Consider the following 14852-nt stretch of genomic DNA (forward strand, 5'->3'; position numbering starts at 1 on the left):
AGTTATTGGGAAGCTATAGCTGTAGCCAGGTGAACTTGCCCCTGTGTTTCTCTGAGATAGTAAGTGTGTGTCACCAGCTCAGGGCACCTTCTGTGTATGGTTCCCCTCGCTGCATCCGAATCTCTGGTCCTCATAATCACACCATCCATGGGGAAGTCTGGAAAGAGAGAGAGAGAGAGGAGATATGAGTGTGGTCCTTCCATTAACTTGCACCTTTCTCTAAGTGTATTCACTTACCCCGTCTCTTTCCCTTTGCTCCTAATGGTGTATTTTAATTGGTTTACTAAAACACACAATACGAGCATATTCTGTTCTGAGTCTTTGCGCCTTTCTGTTCTGTGGCTTCAGGCATGATCTACTTGGGACTGTTCTCAGAGGCTCCCTTTGCATCAAGGTGAATTCTCACGTGACATTCATGTTAGACTGTTTCCATTTGGATCTATTCACTTGTATTGTCTGTTTCCTTGGGTAAGACTCCGACAGTGGATACTTTAACTCCCTCAGAGGACCTAGGAAAGAGCTGTGCCAACAGGGTTTGGAATGGAGGCAAAACCAATTCTGGAGAGTTCCAATGTGTGCTGAAAAAGATAGCAATCAAATAAATGTGCTATATCACATCCTGAATGTGGTCTCAGGCCCTCTGCCAGGTAGTCAGCGAACATTTTTTATGAGTTTGATTTTTTTCCTTTAGGAAAATTACTGAAGTTCTGAATCAACCAAAGCAGCACAAGAAGGACAGCAGCATTCATTCAGAACACAGGTGGGAGAACAATGGGTTGTAAAAATGGGTCCATAAATAATGAATGATTTTAGTAACTGAGTGACTTGGATGCTCACGTTGAGTGACCGTCTCAATATATTATTTATGCCTTTGGTGATTTTTTTCTAATGTAACATATTTTTTTCCTCTGGTCACAGTATTTTCTTCTCCACTTACTGTGTTTTAAACCACGCACTTCTTGCCACTATCAGTCACATAGCTCTAAAGTGAAATATAGATTATGAAAGGAAACACTTCCCACACATTTATGAAATGGTTTCCAGCTGGTCTTAAAAATGTCTTCGATTCCCTCTGGATGTAAGAGTTTATCTGCTAATGCTTAGCATTCAGGAGTTTCCCTGCTCAGTTTCAAAAGTGGGAACATGGAGATAAAGTCAGTGTTTTAAGAGATTAGTATTTGAGAAACATAAAACTGGGTGAAATAAATATTGCACATGTATAAGAAGAAAGTTTCAATCATTATGTAGTGAAATTATACCTACCCCCCCAAAAAACAAACATAAGATAGCAACAACAAAATTCTCACTATGTCAGAGGATACAAGGCTTGGCCACTTTTGATCAGGAGGAATGAAGTTGTGTACCAGGAGGGTTAAGGTTTAGGTGTGTGTGATGAAATCCCAAGTGGTATGTCAATTCCTGCAGAGGACCTCAGGTCACTGGGTGGCATCCCTGTGGGAGATTATTTGGCAAAGAGAAAAAGACCTAGGCCCACACCAGATGAACCACTGTGTGAGTGGCTCTGAAGTCTTTCTGTGTAGCTAACTGGCCTTGGAGATGACTCCTTGCAGCTGTGCTAATAGGAAGGGAGCTAGGGAGTCCCTACTTCCAGGCAACTTTAAGGAACAGGAACAGGGAGATCTCTGCACCTGAATATATAGGGTTAGATAGATATTCCTTTTCCTTCTTCTTACACATCTTGCTCTTGCTGTCTAGGTTTGTATAGTCACAGCATTCATTTAAGTCCAACTTTGGACTTCAACAAGACAGAGTGGCATCTACCCAAGACATAGTGGAGAAATCGCCCTCAAAATGATAAAGCATTGAGGTGTAAAGTAACAAAGTCCAGAGAAACTCTCCAAGCTATAACTTTGCTTCTAAAAGTCCTCTGACTTGGATGCATCCTTCAATCAAAGTTCTATTTTTCCTTCATTTTAGCTATCTCTGGCTAAAATGGGTGGGGTGAGCCTCCTCTATTTTCTATTAAGGGGCAAAGCAGCAAGATTTATGTCAGGAAGTCTTGCTGGAAAGAATGGAGTGGGCTCCCAGAGCCACCCAGTTCCATAGTAATAATATTTGAATTGAAAATCAGGGTAGCACTTCCCAAACAGGATTCCCCAGAACACTACTTTCTTGAAATGGTGATTTTTTAATTTATTTTTTTAATTTTTAAAATGTTAATACAGTTCAAATCAGCGTGCCTGGTTCATTTCAGCTCCTTCACTGGCAAACCTGGGGGCAGGGGCTGCTTCAGCTTCCCTGCCTTCTTTTTGTCTGTGATGACCAAGGTGTAAAGTTATCTGCTGCAGCGAAGTTTAAACCTCACATAATCCTTATTTTTCTTGGCGTCACTTGGTGTCCTTTCGCCTGGCTGTAAGCAGAAAGTCCTGATTTCTACAGTTTTGCAAGGCATGATGACGCGGATCGGAGAGCACGGCTAGAACAGCGAGCGGCAAGAAGCTGAACTGCTGAATTTTGTTTTGTTTTGTATTTTTAACCACTGTTTATGGTAAAAAAAAAAAAAAAGTGTGGAAATCCTAGGTTGAATACATTTCAAGGAATTATTTTTTCTGCAAGGCATTAAACATATTTAATGTCTTAATAGGAATTGCATGTTTTGGAATTAACGGTTCACAGAACACAGTTTGTAAACACTGAACAAGGAAGAAGACGGGGGAGAAGTGGCCCAGGCTAGGCTGCATGACTGTGGGGGGCAGGGGCTTCTTGATTGCTAGTGGTTGAGCAGTGCCCTTGGGTACCCCCAGTTGTGCCTGGGGTATAGATGAAGAAGGCAGGAAAGGAAGCAGGATAAAACAGAGACAGCGAGGTGGTAGGGTGATGCTGGTTGACCTAGATTTCCAAACTCTGTGGGTGGATCGGGGGCCCCTTTGGGTAAGAAACATTCTCACTACTCTTGCTAGGGAGCAAAACCGACATGCTCTCTCCCAGGGAGAGTGGTATGGAATGGTACAGCTCTCTGTGTTTTCATCAGATTCAGGTTCCTTCTCCAAGTCGGTCGTTCTTTCTCCAGTTATAGTATTATAAAAATGTATATATTACAGAATTGCCATATTTTATTTTGGCTCCTAATTTAAGTTATTTCAAGCATAGTACATACAGTCCTGGGTACTTGGATGTAAAATCTATGGCCTAAGTCCATTGAGAATCTCTCTGTTGGAGTTCTAACATTGCCAGCCATGTGGCATCCCTTTCAACATGACCTCAGGGAGACAGTTCTGCATTGGGTTCCTGAGATGAACGCACATGCACATTTGATCTATTGCATTACCTCCCAGACTAAACTCGCTATCCTGCTGCCAGTCGCTACAACGTTCTCAAATATGAGTCAAGTGTGCGTTAGGAGCCGGTGCCTTGTACTCTGAACTTCAGGGAGCACAAACCAACCTTTTAATTTTTATTATTTTTTTCAATTTTATTACCTCTTATTTTCTTCCAGTTTCTTTGAGATATAATTGACATACAGTTCTGTATAAGTTTAAGGTGTACAGCATAATAATTTGAATTATATACATCATGGTATGATTACAATAAGTTTAGTGAACACAATCATCTCATAGAGATACAAAATTAAAGAAATAGAAAAAATTTTTCCTGGTGATGAGAAATCTTAGGCTTTATTCTCTTAACAAATTTCATATGTAACACACAGCAGTGTTAACTGTGTATATCATGTTGTACATTACATCCCTAGTGCTTATTTATCTTATAACTGGAAGTTTATACTTTTTGACTGCCTTCATGCAGTTCCCTCTCCCCCAACTCCCACCTCTGGTAACCACAAATCTGTTCTTTTTCTATGAGTTTGTTTGTTTGTTTTTGAAGTATAATTGACCTACAACACTATGCTAGTTCCTCTTATATGACATAACGATTTGATATCTCTGTACATTTCAAAATGATCAATCATGATAAGTCTAGTTACAATCTGTCATCATACAAATATGTTACATAATTATTGACTATATTCCCCACACTGTACTTTTCATACCTGTGACTCATTTATATTGAACTGGAAGTTTGTACCTCTTATCTCCCTCATTTATTTCTCTCCTTTCTCCATTCCCCTCCCCTCTGGCAACCATCTGTTTGACTCTATCTGTTTTGTTATGTTTCGTGAAAAGCTAAAAGCATTTCCCCTAAGGTCAGCAACAAGACAAGGATGCCCACTCTCATCACTTTTATTCAACACAGTATCAGAGTCCTTCCTAGCCACAGTAATTAGACAAGAAAAACAAATAAAAGGAATCCAAATTGCAAAGGAAGAAGTAAAACTGTTACTGTTTGCAGATGACATGATATTACACACAGGAAATCCTAAAGATGTCACCAAAAACTACCAGAACTCATCAAAGAATTTGGTAAAGTTGTAGGATACAAAATTAATATACAGAAACCTAACAATGCTAACAATGAACTATCAGAAAGAGGAATGAACAAAACAATCACATTGACAATTGCATCACAAATAACAAAATACCTAGGAATAAATCTAACTGAGGGGGTAAAAGACCTGTACTTGGAAAACTGTAAGACACTGATGAAAGAAATTGAAGACAACACAAACAGATGGAGAGATATGCTGTGCTTATGGACTGGAAGAATTAATATTAACTGATGTTGTTAAAATGACCATGCTACCCAAGGCAATCTACAGATTCAATGCAATCCTTATAAAATACCAAGGGCTTTTTTCATAGAAGTAGAATAATTTAAAAAATTTGTATGGAAATGTAAAAGACACTGAATAGCCAAAACAATCTTGAGAAAGAAGAACAAAGCTGAAGAAATCATATTCCCTGACTTCAGACTATACTACAAAGCTATAGTAATCAAAACAGTATGGTACCAGCACAGAAACAGACACATAGCTCAATGGAACAGAATAGAAAGCCCAGAGATGAACCTACACTTATATGGGCAATTATTCTATGACAAAGGCAGCAAGTATATAAAATGAGGAAAACACAGCCTTTTCAATAAATGGTATTTGGAAACTGGACAGCTACATGCAAAAGAATCAAACAGGACTAGTTTCTCACACCACATACAAAAATAAACTCAAAATAGATTAAAGACCTAAGTGTAATACCTGAAACCATATAACTTCTAGAAGAAAACATAGGCAGTATGCTCTTTGACATGGGCCTTAGCAATATTTTTTTGGATATGTTTCCTCAGGCAAAGGAAACAAAACCAAAAATAAACAAACAGCACTACATCAGACTAAAAAGCTTTTGCACAGTGAAGGAAATTATCAACAAAATGAAGAGGCTGCCTACTTAATGGGGGAAGACATTTGCAAATGATGTATTTGATGAGCGGTTAATATCCAAAATATACAAAAAACTCATACAACTCAACATCAAAAAAACCCCAAACAACCCAGTTGAAAAATGAGCAGAGGATCTGAATAGACATTTTTCCAAAGAAGACATACAGGTGGACAACAGGCACATGAAAAGATGTTCAACATCACTAATAATCAAGGAAATGCAAATCAAAACCACAATGAGCTATCACCTCACACCTCTCAGAATGGCTATGATCAAAAAGACAGCAAATAACAAGTGTTGGTGAGAATGTGGAGAAAAGGAAACTCTTGTGCACTGCTTGTGGGAATGTAAATTGATGTAGTCACTATGGAAAACAGTATGGAGATTCCTCAAAAAATGAAAAATAGGACTACTATACAATCCAGCAACTCCACTCCTGGGTATTTATCTGAAGAAAATGAAAACATGAATTAGAAAAGATGTATGCACCCCTATGTTCATTGTAGCATTATTTACAATAGCTGATACATAGAAGCAACCTAAGTGCCTATCAATGGATGAATGAATGAAGAAGATGTAGTATATGTATGCAGTGGAATATTACTACCCATAAAAAAGAGTAAAATCTTGCCATTTGCAACAACATGGATGGACCTAGAGAGCATTATGCTAAGCGAAATAAGTCAGACAGAGTAAGACAAATAATGTATGGTTTTAATTATATGTGGAATATAAAAAATAAGACAAATGAACAAACATAGCTAAACATACCAAGCTTTTTATTTTATTTTATTATTTTTTTTTGCGGTACTCGGGCCTCTCACTGTTGTGGCCTTTCCCGTTGCGGAGCACAGGCTCCGGACGCACAGGCTCAACGGCCATGGCTCACGGGCCCAGCCGCTCTGCGGCATGTGGGATCCTCCCAGACCAGGGCACGAACCCGTGTCCCCTGCATCGGCAGGCAGACGCTCAACCACTGCGCCACCAGGGAAGCCCCAAGCTTTTTATTTTTATTTTTAAAAAAATAATGATTTAGAAAAGTAAGATGGGAGAATGGGGGTGCCACAACAATGTTCCAGAGAAGCAGGGGTACAGGTCAGTCCATTCCACTTTCTCTGTCTGAGGTAGGGTCTCTAAGACCCAGATGAAAGGGGAGAAGGTAGCTATATGGACTGAATTTGCTTCTGGACATTTTCTAGAACCTGTCTGGTAGTCCTTGGTTAATTCAGCTGAGTGCCACACTTCATCAGGGTTAGGGATCCAGACCCTTGTGTACTGAATAAGGGATGGCCTCTGAGAGCAGTTCTCAACCAGAGCATCCATCACTACAATTGTCCCGGAGCCCCACTCCTTCCATACCATGCTTTTAAAATGGTCCCTTTGAATCCCCCTCTGGGGTTTGAGGTGAAGGGGAAGCACCACCTCCTCCTTTGGGGTGGAAGAGGGACCCACAGCACAATTTCCTCCCCAAGATGGTCTTTCCCCAAACCCTCCTTCTCCCCACTCTCTCTCAGTCCTTTAACATCTCCAACGTGAGTCAAGAATTTAAAAGAGTTATGTAACCAGTTTTTACTTAAATCCTTAAAAATAATTTGCATATAGACTCATACTTCCTTTGGAATGCAGCAACACTTGTATCTTTGTGCCTCAGTTGAAGCTTCAGTTTTAATTCCTGTTACAAAGATGCTTGTATGCATATCTTTCAATTTCTCTCTTTCTTTTTTTAAAAATATTTTGGGAGAGTTATTTTCTCTCTCTCTTTTTAAAATTTATTTATTTATTTTAGGGCTTCATTGGGTCTTCGTTGCTCTGTGAGGGCTCTCTCTAGTTGCAGCGAGTGGGGGCTACTCTTTGTTGTGCTGCACAGGCTTCTCATTGAGGTGGCTTCTTGTGTTGTGGAGCAGGGGCTCTAGGCCCACTGGCTTCAGTAGTTGTGGCACGCAGGCTCAGTAGTTGTGGTGCACAGGCTTCTCATTGAGGTGGCTTCTTGTGTTGTGGAGCAGGGGCTCTAGGCCCACTGGCTTCAGTAGTTGTGGCACGCAGGCTCAGTAGTTGTGGTGCACAGGCTTCTCATTGAGGTGGCTTCTTGTGTTGTGGAGCAGGGGCTCTAGGCCCACTGGCTTCAGTAGTTGTGGCACGCAGGCTCAGTAGTTGTGGTGCACAGGCTTCTCATTGAGGTGGCTTCTTGTGTTGTGGAGCAGGGGCTCTAGGCCCACTGGCTTCAGTAGTTGTGGCACGCAGGCTCAGTAGTTGTGGTGCACAGGCTTCTCATTGAGGTGGCTTCTTGTGTTGTGGAGCAGGGGCTCTAGGCCCACTGGCTTCAGTAGTTGTGGCACGCAGGCTCAGTAGTTGTGGTGCTCAGGCTTTGTTACTCAGTGGCATGTGGGATCTTCCCGGACCGGGGCATGAACCCCTGTCCCTTGCATTGGCAGGCGGACTCTCAACCACTGCGCCACCAGGGAAGCCCGATGCAGGCAGATTCTTAACCACTGCACCACGAGGGAAGTCCCTCAATTTCTCTTAAATGGTAATTTACCTTAGGATGGTTCTCCAGAAGGGAAATCATTGGTTCAAAGGATTTGGAAAGAGTATTTTCATTCTAAACCTGTGGTTGTTTTTCTCAACCTTGAGACTTAAGGGGAATTACTAGGTTGACTCGGGGGGTGAAACAGGTTGTTATATGTAAGATAGACCCTGTGTTAAGTGGTGCCAGGGTGCGTACCGGAATTTTCCTAAGAACCTATAATTTACTTACCTGTGTAGTGCCAATAGTTTGAGGTTCTTCACACCACATTTCTTCTAAGCAACTCCCAGTGCAGGAACAGTTCCAAATGCACAGGCCCACGTTTGCAATGGAAATAGGAGAATCTTAGATGTCAATGATGAGTGGAGATTTAAATAATGATAATTATATTTATATAGCACTGAGCATTTGCCAGGCCCTGTCTTAGCTACATTAACATATATTAATTTCTTTAGACCTCACATCAACTCTATGAAGAGACACTATTATTATTCCCATTTCAAAGAAGAAGAGGCTGAGATACAGAGGGGTTAAGTAACTGACTCAGCTAGTAAGTGGCACAGCTGAAAGGTGTGCATGCCATCGGCTGCACAGTGTGTCTAACCATTGCACTGAACTGCCTCTTAAACTAAACAAAGTGCTATCTGTTGCAATGGTCCTCAGAGGTTTTGTCACACTCCCATGAAGAAGATTGGAAACATTCTCAGAACTAACCTGGTTTCCAGGGGTGACAGGCCTGAATGTGCAAAAAGAGGATGGTAGTTGGGTTGGGTGGGTACTTGGTGGTATCTGGCTTTGTTTCTCTTCCCTTTGATGGTGAAGTAGGGCCCACAGCACAGTTGAGCTTGGTGCATAATAGATGCTCAGTCAAGGGTCATTGTATGACTGGATGAATGATACAGTCCACATAGACAATGACACAAATGCCTGCTCTCTGCATTTATGTCTTCTATCTCATTATTATCTCTGATTGTCATAGCAATATAAACTAGATATGATTGCCCCTGTATTATAAGTGATGAGAAAGCTCAAGTTTAGAGTAATTAAGGGAGTTATTTTGTCTAAGGCCATGCAGCTAGTCAACCACAGATGCAGGTTCCAGACCACATCAGTCACCTCTTTCATTCACTTAATGTTTGCCGCTTATGTCCTATGACCTGTTACAAGAGTAATATTAAGTATTAGCTTACGTCTGTCCCCTTAAGATAGTCCATTGAGAAGACCCAACTAGTTTATGCCCATTTGGATTCCTCAAACTCATTCTTGCTAGTAAAATATTTCCTTTTGTCTCCAAACTGATTGCTCATATCCTTTTCATTAAAATTAAACCAGAATAACTTCTCAGTAATTCAGAACACAATTGGCTTTGTTAGAAAATCCCTAATTGCATTTTTCTCAGATGACATCTTTTTGAATTAATTATTCCATTCTCTTATATCCTTTTTCTGCACACAAGCCCAGGAGCTCTGTGGGCAACCTGTGAAGACCTTTCTTCATATGTCTTTTGAGGATGAGGATGTCCTACCTCCAGTATTACAAGAACAGATCTGGAGTCAGAGCACCTGAATCCAGGTGCTACCCTGCCCCTCACTAGAGTGGGAAAGCATTTTAACTGCTCTTGACTTCAATTTTCTCCTACATGAAATAAGGAGGTGTGACAGGTCGAGGAAGTGTTAGGTGTGCCCAGGGCAGGCATCACTAATCTCTCCAGGAATTCCTCCTTGCTGACTCTCAATGCAGTTCCCCAGTCAGGTGCTATGGATCCACTGGAGGTGGCATCTAAGTTCATGAAAGTTAGTTGCTGCCTTTGGTAAATATGAACACCCAGCTCCCACACAGGCCTACTCTTCACATTTGTGCTGTTGGAGAAGAGTACAAATGGAGGCCACATACTACATGTTTAAATATTTAAAAGTTATAAATTAAGCTAACAAACTGTTAAATAATGTATGTTTTACTTTTCTGTCTTGAAAAATATAGCTTCACTATAACCTGGAATTCTCCTGCTCCTCGAGTTCCATGTTGGAATGTGGCAGCATGGAGAGAAACAACCACAGCCTTGGCTTACCACTTTTCTTCTAATATCTGCAGTCATGTGATGAAGAACCTTATATGCAAACATGTGGCCACCCCAACCTGCATATCCGAGCTCTGTCCACACTGCTGTAAACAGTTGCCCCCGCCACCCCTCAGGCCCAGGTGTGAGCATCCTAATGGTGCAGTCAACCTTCAGGATTTGGGCAACAGGACTGTACAAGCCTTGGAAGGCTATCTGGGGAGGGTGTGCCAGGATCCTGGTCTTGGGAAGGTTATGGATTTCAAGTTGATACACTCCATAGGCCTTGCAGACTCTTCAGCCTGTGAGATGGGGATGACAGAGGGCTAGAGTGGGCTCTCTATTGTACAAGGTTCCTCTGGCCAGATCGTTTCTCTAGACACCATTGAGGATAAGGTCATCCTTTTCACCACTGGTCATTAATGACCATTTAAATGTTGATTACTCCCAAATTTATATTTCCACAGAAATCAAGGGAGTAGAGAGTTTCAGAAAGATGGAGTGGCCAATGGTTCCTAAAGGACATTTGATCTGATGTTAAATGTATCAGAGAAGTCCTGGGAGTTAAAGGCTGGAAAGTGTCTGTTGGGCCTGGAAATATGGAGGTCATTGGTGGCATCAGATAGAACAGATTCCTACTGAAGAAGGTTGAAAAGTGATGAGAGGTAGGAAGTGGAGGTAGAGTGAGGAGTGTAATGACTTTTTCAAGAAGCTTAGCTGAGAAGGGAAAGCAAGAGGAAGGACAGCAGTTAGAATGGGATTTAGGGTCAAATTTAGAGTCAAATTTTTAAATGGAAGGCATTAGAGAATATTTAATGGCTGCAAAGAGCTATCAGAGAGGGAAAGTGAAAGGTACAAGAGAGAACGGTTAAATGACGATGCAAGAAGAGGATTGGGGTCCAGAGCACAGGTGGAGGGATTGACCTTGAACCAGAGGTGAGGTGATAAATTTTCCAAAGCTGGAGATAGTGGCAAATTTGGACACATTTGTAATTGGAATATTGAGGCAAATTGTGGTTGCTTAAAATTTTTTTTTCAATGAGGAGATAAAGCCATATGCCGAGAGTGAAGGGAGAAAAATGTGGCTTGGGGATTTAAGGAGAGTGTTGAAACTTTGGAGTAACTGCTTAGTAGAGAATGCAAGGGTTGCTGATCGAGACAGTTGAAAGAATTGTCTAGTGGCACAAGGGCAAAGCTGAGTTTGTTCAACTTGAATGCTGAATAGCAAAAATCTGTGCAGTTTTGTGATTTTTCTTTCTCCAGGAGAAGTTAGCAGCCCAGGTAGCGGGCAGAGGAGATAGTCTGTGTAAATTACCTGGGGTAGAACATGCAGTGCTGATGTGCAAAGTAGTTAGAAGAAACAGGTGTGTAAGGGAGAGCAGTGCAGGTAAGAGAGTAAAGTAGGTAATCCTCTATGGACTGTAAGCCTGGAGATTGGATAGGGAGAGAAGTGATGCCCCCAAGGGGTTGACCCACTCTCAGTTGAACTCAAGGAAGAGCATATGGAACTGGAGTGCAGGTATGAGAGAACGGGATGATAAGGAGAGCCCTGGAGATGAGCGCTCAAGATTTCAGAGGTGACGCAGTTGCAGGTGGTGACAGGACCTTGGATGAGGCCATTGGAGTCAGTGATATTTGGCTGGAATGGATGTGCAGGTTAGAGTCAAGGAGATCATGGAAATTTGATGCTAAGGTTGATTAGATTTTACACATTGTGAGAAATTGACGATAATACAATAATTGTAGGGTTTTTTTTTTTTTTTTTTTTTTTTTTTTTTTTTTACAGGCAGACTCTCAACCACTGCGCCACCAGGGAAGCCCTGTAGGGGATTTTAACACCCCAGTTACATCAATGGATAGGTCATCCAGACAGAAAATCAATAAGGCAACAGTGGTCTTACATGACACAATATTCCAGTTGGACCGAATAGATATCTACCGGACATTCCATCCAAAAACAGCAGAATTCACATTCTTTTCAAGTTCACATGGAATGCTCTCCAGGATAGATCACATGCTAGGCTGCAAAACAAGTCTTAACAAATTTAGGAGGATAGAAATTATATCAAGTCTCCCCCCACCCCTACCACAGTGGTTTGAAACTAAAAATCAATTGCGAGAAGAAAAATGGGAAAAGCACAAACATGTGGAGACTAAACAACATGCTACTAGATGTTATACATTGTAATTAAAGAATAATAAAGGGCTTGAAGAAAAGAAAAGAGCTGATAACACTGTATAAAATCCTCATCTTGTTTAAGACATAGACTTTCTTGGCATGCTATCCACTCTACCTTTTCATTTAGTTTCATGTACAAAAGACGTAGAATACCATGGGTGATGGGGATGTAAAGACGGGGAGGAGAGGGATGAAATGAGAGGACTACACTTTGGCTCCTGCCCGGGGCTGGCAGGGATGCATGTAGGTTCCAAATGGCACTGTGTGCAAAATGGTACTGGTCAGGACTTAGGCTGTGGAAGCTGGGCTGCCAGGTTACACACAGGTTCAGCCTCCTGGGAGGTAGGGATGTTGAAATGGACAGTCTCAGAAGACTCGGCTTTATGGGTTGATTCCTTGAACTGCAACTAGTGGGAGAGGAGGGGAAAGTGGCAGAGGGAGGAGGGAAGGGAATTCATGTTTATTAAGTCTCATCAGGCACTTCACATGCATTTAACTTTCATGATAATCCTGCAAAGGAAGCACCATTATCCTCATTTCATAAATGATGTGTCAACTTGCCTGTAACATGATGTGAATTTCCATAGGAATGCAGATTTTTCTTCCTGAATTGCAAAACTAGACAATGTGTACATAGAAAGTCAAATAATACAGAGAAATTAAAAGGCAAGTCAATAAGCAATGTAGCCTTCATAGCTGCCTTTGGCTCCTAGACAATATTTTCTCATACCTTTCCTGTCTCCTCTGTTTGATCTTGGCTCAGGGCCTATCTGAATCATCATTTGACAGGATTCAAAGTGCTATTTCTAACCTTCACCAGTAAAAATATTCAACTTGCATGCTTTCAAGAGTAATTCACTTCATGTTGTCTCTCTATGGGGAGGCAGTTCTGATGAACTGGAAACGCTGCATTGAAAATCAAAACCATGGATTCTGGCTCTAATCCTTGCTACTGACAAACTATGGGACCTTGGGCAAGACGCTCAACCCCTCGAGTATCCTACCTCTAAACAGGGGTAATGATACCTGCACTGCTTGCCTTACAGGATTGATGCGCGGGGTAACGGAGATGGCGAATGTGAAAGGGCTACACGATGCTATGCTGATGGCAAGGACCTCTGTTCTTGAGACAGGGTAACTCAGAACTACCTACTTTATGTCATGCTTCAGACAGCACAGACTTTAAACAGGTGCACAAACCTTTATCTGAAACTTTGTGGCCAAACATGTGTCAGAATGAAGCAGCATTTTTCTGATTTTAGAAAGGAAAAATAGTGCCCATCTGGCATATTACTTAACCCTACTGAGGTCTAAGGCAGCATCCTATAATGTCACACATGGACTTTTTTTTTTTTTTTTAGCAAGACATGACTATTCATATTAGAAGGGATAAATATAGATCATAAATAGCTTCATTTTCATTTACATCCATATAGTAGGCTGAATAATGGCCACCCAAAGATATCATGTCCTAATTCATGGAACCTGTAAATGTTACCTGGTAGTAGAAAGGATATTTGTAGACATGACTGAGTTAAGGATTTTGACATGTGAGATTAACCTGGATTATCTGGGTGGGCCCTAAATGTCATCAAATGTGTCCTTATAAGAGGAAGGCGCAGGGAGATCTGATACACATGGAAGAGAAGGTGATGTGACCATGAAGGCAGAAGTTGGACTGATGCAGTCATAAGTCAAGGAATGCTGGCAGCCACCGGAAGCTGGAAGAGGCAAGGAACAAATTTTCCCCTCGAGCCTCAGGAGGGAGTGTGGCCTTGCTGACACCTTGATTTTGGCTCAGTGAAACTAATTTTGGACTCTAGCCTCTGGAACTGTGAGAGAATACATCTCTATTGTTTTAAGCCACCAAGTTTGTGGTAATTTGTTACAGCAGCCATAGGAAACTAATTCAGTCAGGTTTTGCTGCCAAATGAGTTATGAAAAGAATTCTGAGTTGTCAGTTTTTTGGCCTTTGGGAATTGTGAATATGTGGTTGACCTGTATGTAGCACTGGTACCCAAGTATCTTTTCAAAGTGGTTGTTAGGCTGTCTTGTTCATTCACAGCTGGTCAGAATGGTGGGGAGGGGCCTGGAATTGCTGTTAGCATTGCCCATTGTGCAGCAAGATGGACATTGAGGTATGTTGGGAGGGGGGGAAGGGTGAGTCTATCCAATAGCAAAGTTTGAGCTGGGGGGGGCAAAGGTGTTTTACCTAAGGAGCACAGTAATTTCTAGCCACGAATCAGGCAAATGGCTGGTCCCTTCAAGGGATTCAATTAGTAGCAGGGTATCCCACAAGTATGTGATTCTAAAAGCCCAGGTACCAGGCACAGGTGAGGGAATCTGGGTATCAGGTAGCAGTTGAGGTTCAGGTCAAGGGCTAGGGAGGGCATCAGTGGACATAGGTTACTATAAGAGAAACTGAAGAAATAGGGACTGATGCAGAAGCTCAGTTGTATCAATGTGTGTGTGTGGGTGTGTGTGTGTGAGACACTGTCTAGGGTACTTGAATGAGAAAGGTTCTTTATTAGGGAACATCTTGAGGTGGGTGGGAATGATGACTTGGGAAGAATATGAGCTCTGCCAGTGTTCTGAGCCAGATTAGCGGTAAGGAAAACTCAAGTGAACCCCACAGGGTATGATTTGGGGTGCAAAGCAGGAACCTGAATTAACACTGATGCACTCATCACGGGCCAGAATGGCAGGGAGACTTGATCAGTACTCAGCCCAAGGAGAGGGGTGCTGCTCCAGAGTACTTATTTCTTCATGCCAAGCTGACTAGGAAACTGGGGTAAGTAG

The sequence above is a fragment of the Neophocaena asiaeorientalis genome, unplaced genomic scaffold (assembly GCF_003031525.2).
Source record: "Neophocaena asiaeorientalis asiaeorientalis breed wild unplaced genomic scaffold, Neophocaena_asiaeorientalis_V1.1 scaffold258, whole genome shotgun sequence".
Classification (NCBI taxonomy): Eukaryota; Metazoa; Chordata; class Mammalia; order Artiodactyla; family Phocoenidae; genus Neophocaena; species Neophocaena asiaeorientalis.